Source organism: Malaclemys terrapin, chromosome 1, assembly GCF_027887155.1.
Source record: "Malaclemys terrapin pileata isolate rMalTer1 chromosome 1, rMalTer1.hap1, whole genome shotgun sequence".
NCBI classification, from domain to species: Eukaryota; Metazoa; Chordata; order Testudines; family Emydidae; genus Malaclemys; species Malaclemys terrapin.
In genome coordinates, this window is record NC_071505.1 from 221,117,528 (window position 1) to 221,141,332 (window position 23,805).

The 23,805-nt window shown below is 40.0% G+C and overlaps 1 protein-coding gene across 6 annotated transcripts in view; it reads left to right on the top strand.

The window, feature by feature from the left end:
- Positions 1-23,805, top strand: part of MID1 (midline 1) — a 335,146-nt gene that overhangs the window by 112,220 nt on the left and 199,121 nt on the right. The window contains exon 1 of one of the 6 annotated variants that reach the window (XM_054007895.1): positions 23,115-23,495. The exons of the other annotated variants lie outside the window; for them this stretch is intronic. The gene's annotated coding sequence lies outside the window, so the exon portion shown is untranslated. Of the gene's footprint in view, positions 1-23,114; positions 23,496-23,805 lie in introns of those variants that run through there. 6 annotated transcript variants of the gene reach the window in all.

The window sequence follows — 23,805 nt, forward strand, 5'->3', positions numbered from 1 at the left end:
TTATTTTTAAATGTGTATTGTCTCCATCATCATAGCTGTTTTAAATTCTGTAAATTCATCCAGTCAGACAACTAGAAGTATTGCCAGCAACTGATAAAAAAGAAACACATTTGTGCTTCTCCCAGGGGCCACGGAAAAATAATTTCCCCCAGCTGGTCACAATCCTCGTTAGGGAAAAACATATTTTAAAAGTTATTTTGCATTGTGTTCTAAAAGCCATTAAACTGGTAAATCACAGTAGAAAGTCCTCTCTAGAGCTAAGAGTCCTTGGGTAATAATGCTAATTAATTAGCACTTCCATAGTGCTTTTCAAATATTAACTAGTCCACCTGATGTACCCTCACTTTACCCAGGGGGAAATGGTAGGCAGAGGAGTTCAATGATTTGCTCAAGGACCACAGAGGGTTTCATTTACAGAACCAGGATCAGAATTCGGGAGTGCTTTTCTCCTAATGCAATGATCAGATCACTACACTTTTGAAGATAAATCTCTTTCCCCTTACCAAAAATGCTTTTTGGATCCAATCTTTGAGATATCACTGGGAGAGAAGATCTGGGTTTGGTGAAAAGAAGGCACAGATGTTTGAACTGCATCATGTGTGATCAGCAACACTTCTATTAAGTTGGGTGTATGTAAAAAGTATTCACCCTATAGAGAAAATGGAAAGATAGGCTCTCTTCTCTGTATGTTAGTTGTATTCTAGTCATGTGTCTGATTCTTAACGCTGTGCTATATGTTATGTATGTGTGATAATCAACTTTTAGAGATCTGGGAAATGAAATAATATTACTAAAGAATTGTTGAATTGGGAAAGGGGAAAAAAAATCAAGAGTTCTATGAGTTGTAAAAGAACAGACCAAGAAAGAGCCCACCAGCTGTGCGATACTGTTCAGTGTGAAAAATGTGCTATTAATTCTCTCTCTTTTCTGTAGGAGATCATTAGAGGGTTTTATAGTCTTTCCTGATCAGTACAAAAGACATTCTGTAGCCTGGTGTGTCTCTATGAATTTGGAAGGTATGCACTCCAAAGGGGATACTGCTGTTTGTTTTATCTTATTAATGTTCTTCATTTATTTCTGTAGAATATCTAGACTGTCTCTTATAGCTGGAACTGCCTGTGGTGATAAATTGGATCCTGAATCTTTGCACCTGATGCCATGCAAAGCTATAAATTAGTTATGGGCTAGTAAGATGGAATCCTAAATGTTTCCATTTCTCATAGAGCAGCTGACCCTGGAGGTCACAAGCAATGAATGGGGAAAAAAACTGGACTTGTTAGCAAGAATACAATTAATTATTTACACACATGTGAGCATTTGACATTAGCATCTTTTGAATTAGAAGGCTTTGCTCTGCTTCTTTTAATTTTGCCCTCAAAACTATATAGTAGGTAAAATGGGATTCAGTGTTTGTCTCATTTAAAACCAGAAAATATATACAAAACAAGTTCTAGGGTAAAAGTGGGGAATGTGTGTGAAGAATTTTTGGTGAACAATGTAAATGTTTTTAAAGAATCTAAGATTAGACTATTTTATGTCAAAGCTAGAGCATTGAAGAATGGGCAGTGGTTACTTAACTATACATATGATGGCTTAATATCCCTATGCATTCAAAACCAGTATAATAAATATAGTGAATGCTGTGGGTTAAACACAAAGAACAGGGGGGAAAAGCCACCTCCCAGTACAATTCCCACTGGGAAATCTTCAGTGAAGTTCAGCCAAGTGAGGTTTCCACTTGTTTTTCTCATTTACACTGCCATGCTCTATTCATCCCAACACCAGGTCACTTTTCATCCATGAAAGCTCCTTGCTAAAGTAATAGATGGGTTTGTAAATAAAGCCTTGCGTCACTGAGAAAAAAAATATAGATCACAGGTATTCCAGTATATTTAATTTGTTTTAAACTCTGAAAAGTTTATTCCTGTAGTGGAATATTTTAAGGCACCCTTGGTAGGGAAAGCTTTCTTTTTAATGGCATGTAACCTTTACTGGCCCTTCATGGCTATTGAACTGTTGTTTTGAACACGAAGGGCTTACAACTGCTGCAGTATGATACAGGAATTTTAGTATGATTCTCCAAGGTGAAAGCATTTTTTTCCAATATATGAGCAGTTCTAAAACATTAAGGTCCATGTTCTGCCCTCAGATACATGCCCTAGAGACCTGATGGCTACAGTGAGAGTTGTACATGCCTATCTAAGGGGCAGTATTTGGCTCTGAATGTTAATGAGGCTAGGGTAGAATAGACTTTGGTTTTGTATAGCTCCTTTCAGACTTGGTACAGCTCAAAGCTACTTACAAAGAAATAAATGAGATACTAGCAGTGTGATGACTGCAGAGGAAAATGGAGCAGCCATTAGTGCTCAGTAGTAGCTCTCTTACTTCTCTGGGAAAGTAGAGCCTGGTTTATGTTGAGAAAAGCAATACTGGCTAGTAACACTGGGGTTATCCTGATTTTTTTTCTGAAAGTGCCAATGGATCTTTCAGGACATTCACCAGAGAATGTCAGAAGGCTTTAATGTCTCAAAACTATGGACTTTCCCCCTTCTTCTTATAGTGTTGCTCTAAACCCTGCAGCAACTTGAAAGCATCAGGTGTGAAATGCAAAATATCTTCTCCAGCTCAGTTCTCCAGTATCAAAGATGCTAGTCTAGACTTACTTTTAAAATTAAATACAGGAACAGGGGTGCTGGAACAACGTTTATGGGGATGGGCATGGTGCTGAGAGCCATTGAACCAAACAGTAAACCCTGGATATGATGGTATCCATTTCAAGCCAATGGTGTGTCAGCACCCCTAGTTCCAGCATCTATGTACAGGAAATGTGTTTACTTCACATGCATGTTCTATACAGCAGGCTGTGTGCAGTCATTCTAAGCAATGATCATTAACAGCTAGACACCAAGTTAAGCCGAGTTTTCTGATAGCTAACTTAGGCTCCAATCGTGCAATGAGCTCTGTGCAGATGTGGGCTCTTACACTTGTATGGAGCTCATTGCAAGCTCAGGACATTAGATGTAACAGTGCAAGTGTTGATATACTATGCTATTCCCACACAAATAATCGTCTGCTTCAGAGAAGGAGCCTTTGGATTAATGGGAAATGCCTGAATACTGTCTACAGGCTGATGTTCCTAACACTACCACTTTAACAGCCTTAAAAGCTGCTGACCTTTCAATCTTTGATTCTAGTGCCAAAGAAGGAAGTCACATATACATATGATTTTTTTCCCCTCAAAAATTCTTCTATTCATAAGCACTGTTGCAGTGGCTGCATAGTTTTTACAACTTGCAATATTTTAAATACATAGCACTGGCACACATCGGAGGATGTGGATGACTATACTTTGAGAGCACTTCTGGAATGATGTATTCTATATTTACTCCATATAAAGGATCTGGGCATCTTATATGTCACTGAGCAACGAGAAAGGCAGACTCTATTCTTCGGCAATGTCAGGAACTACTTGGTTTTGTAGACAGGGAGGAACATCTTTTGGGATGTAAGTGGGAAAATTTGTGGAAGGTGATCTGAGGTCATGATAGTAATAAAAATGGATATATGTACTATTCAAGCTCTTTTATACATAATCTTTCAAATCTGGCAAGCCTTCAGTAGTTACTTAGCCACACTACCCTCCCTTCTTTTATACTTATACCCATAAAAAGACACAATAAAATAGAGAACAGCATCTTTAACATTTTCCGCCTAATGCTCTCTTTTAATTTGGTGTAAACAATGCTGGCTTTGGGACCCCTGCTGGTCTTAAACAATTTAATAGCTTGCCAGCAGCATGCCAACCTCGATTCTGTAGTCTGTAGGACAAATTCTGCTTGCCTAACTCATGTAAGTAGTCTGTTAACCTGTGGCCCTGGGCATCTGATGTTGCCATGGTAAATTTTAGAAAAGATATCTAAGCATTTAAAGCTCTTCAGGACTCAGTTATACTCAGAGAAACATCTCTTTTTCTTTTTTAAATTGAGCTACTTGTCTTTGAAGTGTGGTTTCTCCTAGAATCACGGTGATAGATTTTGCATTAGGGTGCCATCTACCACAAGGGCTAAGAGCTCTTATGAGGCACAGCCTTGAGGTGCAGGGGCAGAAAATTCATTGTTTGAAGTAATGGTGGACATTGTCCTCTGTGCCTGATCCACAGAGGGGGTGAGCCTGTTACAGTTCTCAGCTACAGAGATTGGCTCTTTAACTCAAGCTGTAGATCCCGGTGTGTTAGCAATGATCGTACATGGAGGCATTGACCTGCTCTCTTGTCTCCTACATCCATAGCATTGCCAGACCCACACATTCAAAATTCATGTGTCAGGTCCAATAGCACACTCCATATAAGGTAATATATTCTTGTTTATGATCCTTTCTAAGGACTGTTTTACAGTACCTAATTACTATGTCCGTTCTGTTACTAATTGTTTTTGGTTCTGCACAGCATAAAGCAAAAGGTCAAAACACATTTCTTCAGGTCTGGAAAGCCAAGAGGTTGCTTGGCTTTCCAGACCTTCCAAACTGCAAAAGCAAACGTAACTAGCTTGCTAATACAAAAGGAAAAGGACAGTACTGAGAAGGACATGTCTTTTGTGCAAAGCTGAACAGAAACCAGCATTTCTAACAGGATTTGGGGGTCATTGCTTAAGAAACACACACCTCAGAAAACACGGATTTTTGCAGCTAGAAATCAAGTATGCTGTTGCTATGGTTATCATCAAAGACATCCTAGTGGGAGAAGAGAGAACAATGCTGATCAGGGCCAGCTCTTTTGGCCGCCCCAAGCAAAAAAAAACAAAACAAAAAGCCTGCGGCGTGGCCGGAGCGTGGGTGCAGGGGGACCGGCTGGGGGTGTGGGGGAGGGAGTGGGCGGGAGAGAGAGAGAAGGGGGCAACCAGGGCTACAGCAGGAGCGCTGCCACGCGGCCCCTCCCGCTGTGTCGCCTCCTGCCGCCTGCCGCGAGGGCTCCGCTCTGGTCGGCGGGGAGGGAAGGAAGAGGACTGCCCTGCAGGGCGCTCTGGTTCTCCGCGCCGCCACCCCCTACAGGGCGGCCGGAGCGGAACAAGAGCAAACAAACAAACAAACAAAAAAAGTGGCTGTGCCGCCCTAGGATTGGGCAGAATGCCGCCTCGAACAGTCTGCCGCCCCAAGCACCAGCTTACTCAGCTGGTGCCTGGATCCGGCCCTGATGCTGAGTTGTAAATCGAGACTGCCTATAGACACTGATTTGAAGTCAGCCCAGAAACAGAAGAAGGAAATACGTTTCTTCCCTCAACCCAGCCATAAGAACAGTGATAGGCCAGTTCTGTTTTCTCCACATTGCCATTTACTCAGGCTCAGTGTTTCAGGGCTGCTCTAACTGCCACGGGTTGGGCTGGCACAGAATCAGAGAGCTTGTAATTGAGAAGAACTTGGATTCAGGGGAAAACTGAGCATCCTTTTTTTGTCCAGATTTTAAGTTGTTTGGGACATAAACCATATGCGCCGACTCCGTGAGTGCTTCGGGGCAGTTAGATAGATGTTTTTAATGACATCATTGTTATCTGACACTTTTCCCCCTAGGAAATAATAAGTTTAGGCCTACTTCTCCACTGTCTTGCACCTTGGCTACAGGCTGCAAAGTCTGGCACCCGTCACTAGTATTTTTTTCTTCTTCTCATCCTAAGTAAATTATCAGCATCCCCAGCCCAAAAGCTTTGATGTGGATAAACTGCCAGATTTCCACTTGAGAAATACAGCTTCACTGCAAACACACCTTTGTTTGCAGTGACAAGTATTTATGTTGCACCATTCCTCAGCGGTGCTTGTTTTCTCCACTTATATCAAAGAGCATGTAAGCCGTGAAAGGAAGCAGGGCAAAGTGAACCCAAGCATCCATGAAGCACAGAGCTGGCAAGGACCAGCTACTGGGCCTGATAGTGCCTTTGAACTACATGCCTGTGATATTATCGGTCCTGATCCAACTATCATTGATATCAACTGCAAAACTCCAGGAACGGCTCTCGTAAGAGAAACTAAAATTTGGCTGTGTGTATGTGTGTACGCACGCGTGCGAGAGAGATTCCTCAAATGCCAAGTCTACTTTATTCCTAAACATTTCAAGAAACGATGTGGCCTTTGACATTAATGACATGACATGAAATGTGTTAATAATAGCATAATAGTTAATCTTTGCAAGAAAAATAAGCGCATCCCTCAATACTTGCCATACGCCTAGATCAAATGCATCCCTACGGACTATTAATGCCAGATGAAATCTGAAGATGTAATAAAACATGAGTTGAATAAAACATGTTCTCCTTCGTTACTCGGTTCTTTCAAGGCAAAGAAGTAACAGAACACAGGGTATCAACTGGTTATTTCTCAGTAGTCCTGTTCTTGCACATTGTAACTGCAGGACTGGGTGCTTCTGTTGTGCCATCCTTTTCGCAAGTGTCAGCACCCTGCTGAAGCTCTGCTGAATTATTATGGCAAGTGTGGCTCATTAACTTCACCCTAGAAATAAGGGAAGTATGGCTGGTTGCCTAGGAAGAAGAAGCTAGTGAGCTAAGTTGAGAGCTGTGCGAATAACTGATTTTTCAGTTTGCCAGCTGAATCACAAAATCAGAAAAAAGTTAGAATTTTCTGGCAAAAAGTCAAAAAATAGTTCCGGGTGGAATTAAATGTTTCATTTCATTTTCAAGCTTTTTAATCTTTTATTAGTAATATTGAAACAAGATTTGAAACAAAGTCATTTTGCATCCAAAAATCAAAACATTTCATTTAAAAAATGTCAACATGGAGTGTTCGGATTTTTTTTTTTCCCCAGATTTTTTTTGGCGGGGGGGGGGGGTTAACAATTTGGTGAATTCAGCACAAATTAGTGAAACGTTTGAGTCAATCTAAATCTGTATTTTACAGTGAAACAAAGTTTTGACCAAAAAAATGTCATCCACCTCCAGTTAAGATATAGGAAGTCCTGGAAGAAAATATTATGAATAGCTAAGGTCTGGGAGTCAGCTTATACTGAAGTTGATGTGGTGGTGGTTGTGTTTTTAGTTACCAATAAAATGAGACTTCAGGAGGAGAATGAGCTTGGGCACTAAATCAAGGTCCACATGCGTTTCTGGGAACAGGGTAAAGATTCAGCCTGTTCAAACACATAAACAATATGAGCCAGATCATTCATAAAGGGATAGGAATGGAATTTCTGGCTGCAATACCCTTTCACCAGTAGCCATTGTTCATACATCTAAGGAGAAATGAACAGCAGAAATTGAGAGAGCTCAGACTGGGATCATGATCCATTTCATTATGGATTTATTTGCCTTTCGAAAGAGTGTTGGGGTGCATAATAATTATGATACTTGTCCTGTCTTCACCGAGTAACTATAGAAGGTAGCTGCCAATGCATTGAGCTGTGCTCTTCATTATCATGTCAGAACACGCTGACGTGCTCTCTAAGTTTCACTTTGTTTGACTTAAAGTTTGGTGGTTGGCATGACTGGATGCCTCTTATTAAAACAAAAAGAAAATCATGATCTGACACAGGTAGAAAAAGTATTAAAATGCACAAAATGATTGGACATCTACAACTTAAACCCTCCCAATTCAAGTATATCTGAGGCTGATATTGTGTTGTTCTTATTCCCTTTATGCTGACTATCAGGATATCCTGTTGCTATAGGCTAATGTGGAATGCACAAGTGCCTTACTGGTCAGAGTTCGAGGGTTTCATCATATTTTTGCAGCCAGAAAGCTGGTCCCGAGCACCATTCCTTTATCCCAAGGGGCCACACTTTTATGCTGGGAAAAATTTACCACAAATCTGAAGCATGCAAAGTCTTGCAGGCTCTTAAACTTGTAACTACAGAAAAATTACAGGGTAGAGACTTCAAGGTGATAGTACAGTTGGAGTATGTTGTGTAATATAAAGTATTCCCAGTGGGCATTGGTGGGGTACCTACTTTTTTTATAATTCCAACATACTTTAAAAAAATTACAATTTTAAACTGTTGTCTTTGTTTGCTCATACAAATAAGTTCCTTTAGCCTATAAAGACCTATTTAGAAACCGAGATTCCAAGTTGTTTTTCACTAAAATAGCGGAGTATTGGGTGGGATTATTTTCAAGAATTTATAGAACTGTCTGTTTTATTTGCTCCTTTAAGTGATTGTGCTTCCTTATCAAGTTTAAGAAACTAGAAGTAATTGAAACTAAAGAACTTTATTTTTCTTCTGAGTAGCTGAAATATCACTATGATATCGATGTGTGCATGAAACTGACCTCAAGCCTAGATTGAAAGGAATCCCATAGTCTTTGCAATTCATTTCTGGGCCATCCTTCAGCAAAGTCTGTGAATCATTTTTGGTTATGCAAACGTATGTGTTGTTTGGGCAGCAGGGATGAAGGGTGCTGGGGATTCTTGTGATGTTTATTATTGGCCACCAGAGGCTGCTCAGAGTCCACCATACTCATTTCACTGAGGATTATAGTCCTAGTGGTAAAAAGAACAAAAGAGGTCTTGCTCTGCCATCTCTTTGAACTGGGTTCTCCTATAAAATTAATACATTCCTTTGAGGTCTGGTCTTTGTAGCAATTAATTAATTACCTCAATAAAGAACCAAAGAACAACAACAATTCCAGACTAACTAATGACAGTCCCATCCTTTACCCCTTTGTTTTTCCTCTAGCTTCTTCCTTAGCATTTTGCAAAGAAAAAGTATTTTTTTCTGCAATCTTCCAACTAATTTCACTTATTTTCCTTATTTTTGTGAAGTTAACATTTTAAAAAACTTTAATAATTTAGTTTTTACATTTACAAATTCTTGTTTTCTTTTTTGCACTTTCTACATTTCCCCTTCTTCTGTCTACATTTTTCATAGCCATCTCCACTTACACATTTCCAGCAAAAACTTTTATTTCATGACTTTACAATCCACTTTTTTCAAATCTTTAAGTAAGTGACTAAAAACTGAAGCTGGTAACATGATCAATGGCATGATAACCAAATAGTGCACTGCCAAATGGAAGATCTGTCATAGGTTTGGAAGTGCATTCCTCACCAAGGGCTTTTGTTGCTTAGCATTACAATTGCTGATTTCACTGGCACTATCAAAACACACTTAAAGATCAAACCTGACTAATTTACCTCTGCTAACTACATCACAAAAATGATTCTCTGAATGCTTATGTACAGATCTCCTTAATATATGTATGTATACCATATGTGCTTGCTGTTGTTGCAGTGTGAATTTAGGGTTTTATGAAGTGATAAGCCACGTATTAATAGTTTTAACAGAAGGCACACTAGTTGTTAACATGGTAACACCTTGCCAGAACAATGTTATATCCATTTTTGATGCTAGAAATAGGCTAGATGCTGGGCTTTAAAATATGTAATGCGAGTGCATATTTAGCACTCGTATCTGGTCAATATATTATCTTCATCAGTCTCTTGCCTGTAGTTTTATAAAAATGTGCAGCCCTAGACTAAATATTAATCCATTTCTCAGTAATTTGGGAAACAATATGCGAATATGGACCCCAGCACTGCAAATACTTTAGCACTTGCCTAACTTTACTCATGTTCATAGTCCCATTGATTTGAATGGGCCCACTCACATGAGTAAAATTACAAAGTATTTGAGTGTTTGCAAGATGGGCCCGTAGCTTGGAGGAATAATTTTCTTTGTTCTTGTAAGAATTATTAGATTATGGGTGAAATCCTGGTTCTATTTAAATCAATGAGAGTTGTGCCATTGATTTTAACAGGGCCAGGATTTCACTCATAACTTATTAAAGTAATTTCACAATTTGAAAATATCTCTCTCATATTCCTAACATACCCCACAAGCTCTAACCTTTTATCTGTAACTTGATACATTTTAGGGATTAGGCAGTGAATGGCCAAAGCAGTTTACCTGGTTCCAAAATGTTATGATATTTGGATCATCAGAAAAAAACGGGGAAGGTTCTCATGTCTTCACTTTTCAGATTTTTTAAATAAACCAGATAAAATGCAAAATTAGCATGAAATCAGCATTTTCAAACTTCTGTTTAGTAGCATTGTTAAGAAGATTGACAAGGATAAAATTCAGGTTAAATTGCCAAATATCTTGTCTTTCCAGTAACTCCTTTAAACTTGCCATTCTTAGGAGGGAATGCATGAAAGCATTTACCCGTGAGTAATACCTTATTAAACTGTCATGATTTAATGTAACACATTTTTCTCTCAATTTGCATGCCTGACAATAAACCTCCTAAATATCACCTTCAGAACCATTGGCAAAAAAAGTAACCCAACTGAAATAAATGTTGGATCAGCAATGTGGGACAACCACAATGCCCCATGTGAATACAGGACAAAGGGCTTAAGCCATTAAAAACTATATGGTCCATTGCCATGCTAATGTTGAGTTCTTTGTGCAGAATGGGCTTGTTGCCTTGTAAACACATTTCCATGATTCATTAAATCCTGTGGAATAACCCCCACCCCACAACAATCCCAGTACAATGGAGCAGTCATTTTTAGATTTAATTATGAACAGGCAACACAATGAGCTGCCTAACTTGCCCACTTTTGCTGAAGGACCAGTGTGTCTACAGACCTTTCCTTTAATTAACAGTATACACATTTTATAAATCCATTACTTTTTTAAAAAGAAAAGGGGGGAGTCTTGAAAAAATAAGGGTGCATAAATGAATGCCATTCGGGGCACTAATATTTAATGAATCGAGTTGCACTGGTTTTGCACACCTATTTAGTATTCAGTTTAATAGAATATAGTAACCATAGTAACCAATGTATAAAGGGCTATGCAACTGCTTCAGACTCTGCAACGTCGTCTTAATGAAAATGCCATGTTAATATCTAAAACAATTTTGTTGATACTATCAATTGGAAAAAGCTACAAGGAGAGATTATGTATAAAATCCTCAAGAATCCTGACCTTGCATTATAATTTTTGCCTTTTAATTCAAACACTGGCTTCCCCTTGCCCATTTACTTATGCTATGTATTCCTGGAGTAACCAGTGAGAGTGTGGGTGTAGTCTGCAGAGGGCATTTCTACCATTTTAGACTCTGCATGGCAGCCACCTCCATTTCCTTTGCAGCTTCAAAGATGCACTGGGGTGAGGGTCTACTCTTGTGGTGTTTGGAAAATGGGCATGACAGCCATGTTCTCCTGCTGTGTCATTCTGAAACCTCACAGGGGCTTCAAACAGTAGCTGCCTGCTCCTGCCAGCCTCTCCCTGCTCATCCCACAAGACAATACTTCAGCCCCTTCCACTACAGCCTTCTCCTTTCCCACTAGTTTAGGAACTGCACAGGTGGGTGGCTGTCATGTGGAGCTCCCAAGCTGCACAGGAGCCCTTGAGCAAATGCTAAGCAGCCACATTTGAAATAATAATTTCTTCTAAGGTTTTCATCCAAATATGAGTTTCCTTCTTTTTTTTTCTTTTAACTGAATGCGAAATGCAATAGTTTTATGTTTTCACCAGGGCTACATATTCAGAATTAGGTATGTAAAATAAGTGGTATGATTCTATGATACTAAATGGTTTTCTAATCCGTGGACATGGCTTCACAATTCAGTGCAACTCTGCTGCATAAATCGAGAGATCTTGGTTAGGGTGACCAGACAGCAAGTGTGAAAAATCGGGACAGCGGGTGGGGGGTAATAGGAGCCTATATAAGAAAAAGATCCAAAAATCGGGACTGTCCCTATAAAATCGGGACATCTGGTCACCCTAATCTCGGTGCACAGTTTACGTCTATGCCACACGGTACAAAGCTCCCAGACCGTAATCTCATAAAGTAGACATCTCATTGCCCACAAGTCAATGGGAGAGGTATGCAGGACCAGGGCCAATAGGATCACTGCTTTATGCCAGCTGAGTGGGTGGAAATGGGGCATTTATATAAATGAGAATTAGGCCCATACAATTTAGTTATAGTTATGGAGAGAGAAAGAGTAGTAATACAAAAAAAATCCTGTTGAGGAAGGAATTAAAAAATGTGACAGTATTTGAGAGAGAGGGTGGTCACAAGCATTAAAAATGGCATGCAGTGGCATACAGGGCATATGCTAAACTACCCCCATGGTGAAACATAATGTAGCAGGTATTTCTGTGCTTCACTTTTACTGCTGTTGGTGACTAGTGATGGTACCTGACGGGAGTGCAGTGTACGCAGGAATTTGAACATCTGGGTGTTCCAGCAAAGAAACACAAGCAGTCATGAAGGGTGTTACACACCTGTCAGTTTCTGTGACTTTGGATACTGAAATGTCAGAAGCTGATTGAATAAACTGGGGAAGAAAGAGAAGCATAAATGAAACACACGAATATAGCCTTTGTTTCTGTGCTTGCCTTCATACTGCACAAGTACTACCTGTATCAGCCTTCAGAATTTTAACTTACTGGAGTGGCACAAAAATAATGGCACTTCACATAAAAATATCATAGTTTCACAAATCAATAGTTCACTCTTTTTTATGGGTGTGTATTATAAAATGAAAAAGAAAACAGTCAGAGAATCTGACTGTAAAACAGCTTTGCCAGAAACCTAGGGAAGTACATTATCTTTTTTAGCCATTATCTTTTAGTACCAGCAGCGTTTAACAAAAAAGAGAAGCCTACGGAGGAAACACATCTGGAAATGTGTCCTAAATAAAGTAAAAATTCTTTTGGGAAGTGGTAAGCCTATACTATGTCTGTAATTAAAAGAAATGAGGTATGGTGGCTCATAAAAAACCATCTGAAAACAGTTTAAAGGTTAAAAAGAGGGCTCCCTGGCATAGATAGAAGGGTAAGAACTGAACAGACCACCTCACTCCTCGCAGGGTGGTGCTCACTGTCAGACAACTTAAAAGTGTAATGTTTCAACTCATTCCTTACTTAGCTGGCATGTATATAAATAATTTTAAGTACTAAACAATGCTACTGACAAGAAGAAAAACAGCATTCATGTAATAGGGAAGACTGAAATTGTTTCTTTCTTACTCATAATAGTGTATGACTAATGTTTAGAGACATCTGTCCATGTCCTTGTGGATTACTTCATTAAATCCTTAAGGCCCTTTCTTTTTTCATCTATGGCTTCTGTTTTTCCTCTTCTACAAAGCAAGAACAAGAATGCTTTCTGCTGGGTTTCCCTAAAACACACATTTGGTAATCAGCCCAGAGAGTCACAGATGACAGTAACTGAAGCAAAGTCAGAGGTACTGTAGGTGTATGGGACTGGATTTGATGTAGGGTTGCCAACCCTCCAGGATTGTCCTGGAGTCTCCAGGAATTAAAGATGAATCTTTAATTAAAAATTATGTAATGTGATGAAACCTCCAGGAATATATCCAACCAAAATTGACAACCCTACTTTGATGGGGAATCTGAGGTGCTGTCTTGACAATTAAAAACATCAGAAATTTATTCAAGCCAGATCCTGAGGCATTTATTCAGGTAATCTCTCATTGATGAGCAAAATCTAAGGACTTCAGGACTTTGGTCCACTGTATTTTTGCACCGACTTGATCATGCTAATATGACACACAAAAATCATATTGACAGGTTTACCTATTTGGCTAAATGTTTAGCCCAACTGTGTGTAGGGGGTGGGGGTGGGAGGAGAAAGGATTCTTACTTTTTAATTGAAGTAAAAAGACGTCAGCTGTTTTGATTCTAAGGGGGGAACTGAAGTGTATTTTTAATCACACCTCAAATAGTCTATTCATTGCATTAACTGTTTGATTCATATTGTCTGTCTCACTACAGCTATATTAAGGGATTGGAAGATGCAGCCCCATTCTGCAGGGGGCTGTTCTTGCCAGGCCTCTCCTTTCCCATATAGATCAAATTCTCCTATTTCTCCCTCTGCTCCTATCTGTCTAGAGGCTTATATGGCCCTGATTACTACAATATCTTGTGCACCTTTTTAGTATTTATAGATTTATCCTAACAACATTCTTAGGGAAGTGTAATTATCCCCATTTCACAGATTAGGAACTGAGGCAGAGAGATATTAAATGACTTGGCCAATGTCACATAAGAAGTTTGTGGTAGGAAATCTAGGTCCATTTCACAGCTCCTGAGTCTGAATCCTGTGTCTGAACCATGACACAGTCCTTCAATATCTGCCTTTACATTTCGCTATGAGTTCTTAATGGGCTTTAGGGTGGGACATTCCCTCTTAGATCCTAGTAGTGTCATACAATTAGCAGGTTTGTAACCTAGCAGAGATGCATTATTGAGAAGGGGAATATAATGTTTCTGTTGCTTGGTGCAGAGTCTCATCCCCCATGGCAGGCTGCTGGCAGAGGAATAGAGCCGGTCAGGAATTTTCCATTGGAATAATTTTTTTTTTTTTGATGTAAAACGCAGTTTCCACAGGAAATTTTTTGATTGTGCCAAAATTTTTCAATTTTCCAGTTGGAAATCTAAACAAAAGAATTTTGTTTTGGGTTGATTGAACATGAATAAAAAAATTCTGAATTGTTGAATTGACCTGAAATGTTTCGTTACAACATTAAACTGCATTTCCCTATTGTAGAGATTTGCCTCCTGGGAGTGGTAGTTCCTGCTTCCTGCATGTTCAACCTGACTGGAGAACATCTCCCCTAATGCAATGCACTCTCCCCTTTGATCGAGCAGTGTGGTATATCATGGGCATCATGTGGCTGTGGGTAAATCATGGGAGATTTAGTCTGGTGAGGGAGCCCAGCGCTTGGGCGCATCATTCTCCTGATCTACAACTCCTATGAGGCAATGTGTCCCTACAGGGAAATGCAGTTTAATGTTGAACTTACTCAAAATGAAACATTTCACCATTTTTTAATTGAAACTTTTCAGAACTTTCAACTTTTTGTCACAATTTGGGTCAAAAACAAATGTTGAAATATAAGAGTTTCTCACAGGTCAGAAACTCTGATTTTTCTCAGCTCCACAGAGGAACTTTCATTCTCCCAGTGAATGGGATAGTTGAGGTCCTTTGGCTATCACAGGGTGTAGAGTGTCCCACTGTTGCATCAGGGTTTGCACAGCATTGCATTAGCTCTGACTTTGAGGTATGTGACTTTGACCTTTGTATTTGAGGTCAGGAAAACAATTTCTTTCAGTGACAGAATGGCTTGGCTTATGAGGACTTTTTTACTTGCTTTGGTAAATCTATGGCAGGGTACTGGACTAGCAGAAGTAATCTTCATTTGGAAAGGAAAGATTTGCATAGAAGGGTGAACTTAGTTAGCATGGAGGTTATGGCATTTTGAACAGATGAGAATTTGGCTGTACCAAGTAGACACAGGGTCCTACAAAGTGCTGTGGGACCACAGGGCCTTGTAGGCTAGGTTAGAGTTTGGTAGTTTATTTCAATTTAACAATTTATCCCACAGGTTTTATTTAAAATTTCATTAAAACTCTGGCTGGAGGCTCTTAATCATTATATTCTTTGTCTGAGAGTATTTATTTGAGTGTATGTTGTGGGGGAGCAGGGTTGCACTTGGTAAAGTATTTTTATTGCAAACTATGACTTAATGTGTGGCCATCGATATAATATATCCCTTAAGCTTTGCTTCTGAATCCGTACTGGTTTAGCATTATTTATTAGGGGCTTGATCCTGCTACCTTTAACCATGTTGAGTAATACCTTATTTTGCAAGCATGCAATAGGACTACTCAGGAATAAGGTACTCTTTAACATGGATAAGGGTAATAAAAAATTAATTCCATCTCTTTTCCTTGACATGTTTTGCTTCTTATCTTCATGTAGGCTTCACAGGGGCTTGACTATTAAGAGAGAAAAGTAATCAGTGCGCTACTTATTTATCTATTTTTCTGTATATATTTAGTAGAAATAAGGTTTTAACCAATTAGTCTTAAAAACTGATATAAATATGCAAACACCAGAGTAAATTAATTGTAATTTACATTAAATTCTGCATGCATGTAGATCTTGGTATGGGTTAGACTTTTGTAGTCTGCTTTTTTTTAAATTTACGATATTTCAGTCTAATTTTGGAATATAATATCAGTCTTCCTGTAGCTAATTTAATGCACATGAGTTGCGATGTGCAGTTCGGCGATCAAGTATCTGTCTTGTAGTACAGAGGCAGTGAAATGAAATGCTGCAAACATTTTCTTTTGCTAAAATATTTTAATAATAAATGTATAGTTAATTTTGTCCATTAGGGCAAATACAGTCTAATATTCTTTTACCACTTTTTTAAAGCAACCCCCACCCCCTCAAAACCCTGCTCTGTAATATTTGGATGAGATCCTTCAGTCTGTCTGAGCTGTGCTTGGTGCAGGACCTGGGAGAAGACTGGGGAAGAAGTTCACTCCAAGTCCTCTTCCCTACTTCCCTAGTGCAGTCCTTGAGCTACTTGGAGGCCAGTTCAGCCCCTGAAGTCATTAGAGTAGCCTGAGGGATGCTGTAATTTCCATTGGTAGTAATGGTCTTCTAGGGACCATTCTGCTAGCTGAGGATTTTTAGAATTCAACATGCTCTAGTCACACTCATCTGTGTCTGGACAGGTGTCAGCTTTCCAATGCCTTCTCCTAAATAACCTTTCATATGGAGTGGCCTGGCCCCCTACCCTTGAAGCCTAGGAAGTCTCCCCTGGGACATTCTAGAAACCTCTGCTGGTACACCTGAAAAGTGGGTGGTAGTTACCTCTCTGCTATAGTGAGTAACTGTCATTAGTTGATGATTTTTTTTTAAAGTTTTTTTCCCTCTCTGACCCAAACAATGGACGCATCTCTACAGTGGCGGCTCCAGGCACCAGCGCAGCAAGCGCGTGCCTGGGGCGGCAAGCCGCGGGGGGCGGTGTGCTGGTCCCCGTGAGGGCGGGAGTCAGGCGGCCTTTGGCGGCATGCCTGCAGGAGGTCCGCTGGTCCCGCGGGTTCGGCGGCAATTTGGCGGCGGGTACGCCGAAGGCACGGGACCGGCAGATCACCTGCAGAAACGCCGCCGAATCCGCGTGACCAGCGGACCTCCCGCAGGCATGCCGCCGAAGGCAGCCTGACTGCCGTGCTTGGGGAGGCAAAAAACATAGAGCTGTCCCTGCATTTCTAACATAATGGGGAACCTGCTGGCTCCATATTTAGATTCCTAGTTTCCATAATACACAGTCCCATATTAGAGCATCATGAGAAAAAGCTCCGAGCAACAGTGGAAATGTCCAATCTGGAGTGTCTTCATACTTAAAGATATTAGACTCCATCAGTAATTTTTTATCTTCTCATTTTGGAAATATTTTGGAAAATTTTTGCACATTTAACTATATGTGGGTCAGTTTGTGTTAATTAACATAGTTTCATTGATTTCAGTAGAACTATGTTGATTAAACCAGTGAAGGATTTGACCCATATAATTTATTTCTATATTTATTAGTGGTTGCTGGAAAAATTAAATGAAATATAAGAATGGAATTGTGTACAGTTTTGGGAGGGTGATTCCCTCCCTCTGTATTTTCAGGTCAACTTTAATATTTATTCTTTTAAAACTATGCATTTTTCTTATCAACGCCATGTTCTTGGGATATTTTTGGCTCCCTACAAGTTTTTAGTTCAAGTATTTTATTATGTTTCTTTTGGAGGTTATTTATATATTCTGTTTTTGTTGTTGCCACTTGAGAATTAAAGAGAGTATTTTGTATTCTGGACATCCCAATCTTCCTTCGGATGTTGGTTTAAAAATCACTGAGAAAAGGGCATATAAAAGCTACTTGTGGAGAATTGCAACCATGTTAGTTTGGGTGTGAAAATTAGCTCAGTCTGCCTGAAATGTGAAGGATTAGATGATTACTCATTTGTGAAAAATAATGGGTCTTTATTACCCTAAATTATTTATATCTAAAATCAAAGGCAATCTGTTTGTGATAGACTTCACATCTTGAGATGATGATGATGATTATTGTTTATAGCATCTGGCTTAACGGTCTTTTTTCAAGCTTGGCTTTTTTTTTTTTTTTTTTAAACATGTGTTGGGCCAAATTCATACTTGGTGTCAGCATAGCTGGTGCAACTCTATTACTCCATTCTGATGTAGGACCAGATCCTGGGGTCAGGCCTGGCTGTATCTGGCACAGCTCAGTATGGGGACAGTGTGTGCCCTTATCTTGGGGCTGGCTAGGTTACTTTAATGTATATTCACTTCCCTTGGCCCAAAGGGGTCATTATGACAGTTGGCGATCAGATGGGTGTAAAGAGGCCTTGGTTCCATCTGCATTGCCCTGGTCCCACACCCTATGTCACTAGCAGGTAGCAGCTCTGTGCCAACTGAGAATTGTTCTATGCCAGAACAATTGTTCAGTGTCTGAGGAAGCCAGCTATAGAGCAGCTTTGCACCTGCTCAACCAGTTCAAATCCACCTGGAGTACTGGAAAATTGGACCCGAGTTTGGATCAAATCGTATGCATTGGGAAACATAATAAGCTGTCATAGACCAGATACTTTATGTGAAGTATTAGGCATGCCCCCAAAAGCTAAAAATATGGTCACATACAAACGCCTGGCCATAGCGTGGCTGAATCAGATTTTTTTCATGTGACATTTGGCAATCAAATTAGTTTGTTTATATAAGGTAACAATGTGCTCCCTTCCTTTCAAAGTATATAACTTTCAATCTGTCCACACAGAAATAGCCTCTGTCAGATCACAGAAATCAAAGCTGATTCGTCTATTGTCACAGAAAAGTAACTGCCTCGACAAGCCGGCTCTTACTGCTGTACAGTAGCTCTCAACCTGCCAAGGCCCAAATGTATGACCTTGGGCTGTACATTGGGCACCAAAAAGAGTCACAACAGAATAGTTAAGGAAGGAAACTGAGAAGATGTGAGACTAATTTATAGACTGTACATTGTTTCCAGAGCTTAACGTCATAGCTGACGTCAATAATTATGGATTAGCTAGTGACTCAATATGTAAGACAGTGTTTCCACTATAAGTGCAAACTATTTCTCATGCAGGAAGTCTTTGCTCTGATAATTTGTTTTGGAAAGTATGAGATTAATTAGGGCAGAGTTAACTGGATAAGCCATTTTGAGGACTGAGACTTAGAACAATTTTTATGAACTGAAAAACCAACACCGTTTCAACCTATTTCCCCTCCCCTCAGAACTTTACAAGTCTTGTTATAAAAACTTCAAACTTGTCCAATACACTAATTCTCATTGGCCTACCCCCCAGTCCTATTGAAATCAGTTGGAGTTTGCCAAAAATGGGATTTGTCCCAATGAAAAATAATACATAGCCTGTTTTTACCAAGATGCAGTGCATATATGTTTCATTATTAGGGACTGATGTTTCTGGTCCCACGTATATAATAACTTTGGGGAGAGATCTATTGAATATCGTCAATGCTAGTCCACCTGATTATAGACTAAAAAGTGACTCTCCAGCCCTTACTGATCGTGAAGACAGCTTTAAAAATGTAAACCCATGAGTAGGTTAGTACACTTGTAATCGTTTTTCTTTCAAAGAGACATGTTCACAATCTTCTTCAGAAAAATGTCAGGCTCCCAGCCGAGCTTGCATATTCAGAGAGACACCTCTTCCCCTGTGCTGCTTAGTGAGAAGGTATGAGAAAGCACTTCTACCATGCCGGAGGAACCAAGCTATCGAACCTTCTCCTCCTCCTTGCAGCAGCCTCATGTCATCTGCAGAGGCAATAGGGGCTGGATTTTAAATGTTTCTTCCTCCAGCAGTGGAATCTTCTTTCTCTTCCCTGAAGCTGGTAAAATTACTGTCTGTCCCCTCTATTCCAGAGATGGAAGCAAAATAGTCGTTCAGGAGGGGCAGGGAATGACATTGGCTGACAGGGGTCAGGCTGGTGACTCTTGCCTATATGCTCGGGGTCTGACTGATCGCCATTTTTGGGGTCGGGAAGGAATTTTCCTCCAGGGCAGATTGGCCGAGCCTCTGGAGGTTTTTCGCCTTCCTCCGCAGCATGGGGCAGGGATCTCTAGCAGGAGGGTCTCTGCCGATTGAAGTCACCTAAAACAGGATTGGGGACTTCAACAGCAGAGTCCAGGGAAGGGGTAGGGACGGTTTTATGGCCTGCAGCATGCAGGGGGTCAGACTAGATGATCATAATGGTCCCTTCTGACCTTAAAGTCTATGAGTCTATGAGTCTATGAGACATTGCCCTTTCACCGATCCACATGGTAATGACACTTCCTCAACCTCTCAGTCATATTGTTTTATCTTTAGGTTAGGGGCCTAGCGGCAAAGTAAATTGAAATCTGGTCCCAAACCCTGATCTTTTCAACATTGTCCAGAGTTTCAGGGTGTCTAGAGCAAAGATTTTATGTCAGGTCCATCTCTCTTTATCTTCTGTCTTGTGGGAGACTTGGAATAGGAACCTTTCCAGCCCCCTTATGTGAGTGCAGAATGTCAGAACAACCAAGCTTTCAAAATCCACCCTCCCAGGTGATTGCACTGTGTATTGACAGTTACGGACGAATCACAAACCACACTCTTTGAATGTGAAAAGTGAATTGAACAGGTGATAAAATGCTGACCAGGTGAGATATTTAGATTACCTGAGTAAAAATGTTTCCCCACAACATGCATCCTTATCTCTTTGGAATGATTCTTTAGTAACACCATACAGGTATTGGTTTTCAGCAAATAGGGCCATGTCAATTTTTGATGCCATAAGCCGCTGAGTAGTCATGAAGATAAAACCTATATCTTGTGAGAAAATATATGGATTGCCAGTCACTGTGTGTGGCATTTTAACAAATGCAAATTTCTAGAAACCTTCTTCACCTTTCCTCATTCTTTCAACATAGGAGTTTCTACTGCATCTGTTGTTATGTGAGAGCCCCACTGAAATGCTGGAGGCGGCTCTTAGGACTCCCTTGTTAAAACTCTGACTCCAAATTGAAGAGAGTGTAGCCCCAGCCTTTGGAAAATTTTGCCTCTCTCTGGCTACTGCTAAATCACCTTTGCCACAGCAGACTTATCTCTGGGGCTCAAATTACTTCAGAAGAGCATTTTTTTTTCTTTTAGAATGCATCATATTAAACCAAAGTCCATGTTTTTAAAAGTATTTAGGTGTTGCGGTGTTCAGCCTTGCAATGCCTACCTGATTTAGGAGATAACTTTTGAAAATGAGACAATCTAGGCCTTTAGAAGCCTAAATCCCATTGATTGTCAATGGGAGTTTTGGCTCCTCCGTGACTAAATCCCTTTGGAAAATTATACTTATGCTCCATAATCAGTTAGCCATTGCAATGCTGAGTGCAGCAATGCCTAAATACCTTTGCAAGTCTGGGCCCAAGTATCAGGTATCTTCCAAAAATGTTCCCAGGGAGGATTCTCCTAGGTTTATCTACAATAAAAGGTCTTCACATACTAAATATATATATACACATTTCAAATTACATTATCTGAACCCTAAGCTAGGGATGTAGATATTTTTCAGGAACAATATAAACATTTATTTCAAAGTGTACTTAATGCACCACTCTACCCTGCAGCCACTTAGAGCTGCTCCAGCAATGGAAAGAGTCCCTAAAGCCTCTGTAGCTGGCCCCAGGATCACTAAGTCAACCCCTCTGGCCCAGCGTAGATATCATGGTTGGGGTTTTCCTCATGCCTTTATTCACAACAGCTATGTTGGCCCGTTAGGGCTGAAAGTGAGAGCAGTGAACTCTTTAACTGAAGTGTGAGGACCATACCAGTGTACAGCCAGGCCAGGGTCAAGAGAGTGGAAAGGTATCTTAAAGCCACCTTTCCCCTCCTCCTTCCACCCTGAGCTGTGCAGTGTGTTCTTTGACTGCAGCAGAGCATCTGGTCCAGTATGGTATTACTTCCTTTCTCAGCTGTGTGTATATGAGAAAAAGCATTTAAATAGCAAAACAAAGGAATAGATTCCCCAGTCCTTCACTCCCATTTCTACAACATACACAGCCTTGGTACTCGGAGCTTATCACAGGCCAAAAGAAAACACATTTTAAGAATCCCTTTATTGAACTATTGGCAACACATCACTGTGACACCTTATTCTGCAGCTCAGTGCAAAAGATTCCTGGAGTTGAAAGGAATTTTCTGAGTAGTGACTACTTCTTGCCTTGATAGAAACAGCCATTGCTGTAGCAAATCCATGACCATGGGGCTTTTCTTCAGACATCAGATTTGCCTGATTGTCCCTGGAGATCAAAAGACAGATTTCCATTTAGAGTGGAACAGAGGAACTAGCAAGCTTCTAAACTGATCTTAAGTTTGAGGCTGGGAAAGAGGGGGTGGAGGGAGAGGCGAGAGGGGGGGAGGTTAGAGACTTGAGGAGGTGGTGTGAGTGTATAATTCTGTAGATCTGCCCCTTTTCTTGGCTTAAAAATGGTGCAAGTCAAGCAGCAGCCACATGTTACACACAGCTCCATTTTAAAAGAAAGCCACTAAGGGACATATGCGTGCTGTGCAACTAAAAACAGGTCCTATTGGACAAAGCAACAAAGCTCCACCAGTTGTATTTTATAATCTGGATATTTTCTTGCAATTCAAAGTAGGGTACAATACTACCTTAGGTTTGGAACCTGTATGCAAGAATGATTCCCTCCACCCCCCAGGGAAGGCAGGAATCACCCTTCCTAAAGAGAAAAATTAAAGTAAAATGTTATGGAGAGGGTTATACATTTACTAGTGAGACAAATGAGGATTTATCACAGAACATTTTGTAATTTCTATAGCTTTGTTTGCACATGTTCATATGTTTCTGTTCCTCAGGGCACATATATATTTGGTATATATGTAAATTAGATATAGCATGTTTTTCCCTCTTTACTTCTTATCTTTTATATATTGTAATCTGGTAGGACTTCAAAAACAAATGTTTCTTAAATTGCTAGTGACATATGTGGTTCTAAATAGAATGGGTGTTACTACACCTTACAGTTTTTTGGTTAAGTATTTGGGCATCTCTCCAATATTTGGGTAGTTTTTACTGGCTATTTACATTTCAAGTGTGTGTGTGTGTGTGTGTGTGTGTGTTTTTTAATCTCAGGAGCCTGTTAAATTTTGAGCAGACCCAGAGCAGTAAGATAAGAATGGAAATAATCTCTTATACCACAAATTGACTTCCCCCTTTGTAGCCTTAGACACTGTTTCCAGCTGTTTTCAGTCTTTTAAATCCTTGAAAGCTTTCCTAATCCTCATGTAGGCAGTCTCTCTGTGTTATACCTCCCTCCCCTTTCCGCTGATTGGTGAGGCTATTTCATGGCCTAATTCAGCCAACTACTACATATCTGAGCCGTGATTTGAAATAAGAGCAAGGCAGACAGTTGCCTTCCTACGCCTGACTTTTAATAGGCTAGAGGAAAGGCTGCAAAACTTGACATTGTCTTAGGAAGAGTCCCCACAGCAAAAAATAAAGGAAAATGAGAGAGAGAGAAACTTAGCAGCTTGTTTATATGGAAACTGCTGATGGATTTTTGTTTTTACTTTGAAATTACACTGTAAATTTGAATTCAGATTGTTTCCTGCTGGATGGATTATGGAATTCTAAACATGAGGCAGGTAAGGAACATACTGTAAAGCATTTAGAGATCTATAAAGGAGGGAGCAAAGGGGGGGGAAAGTTGGGTTGGTCTGTAAATATTTGCTTTGTTGGACTAGATCGCATTTGCAGAAACCTTTAGATTTTTAGCCTGAAGATCCTTTATAAATAAATACAAATTAACCAGTTTGATCTTTCAGTTTGATCTTATTGCTAGTAAGTGATGTCATGCAATTCATTGTTTGATTCAATTTTGTAAATGGCATGAAAGCTGTTTGTAGGATATGTAATTCAATTCCAATTTGCCCTGGGGTTAAATATGTTGTGTAG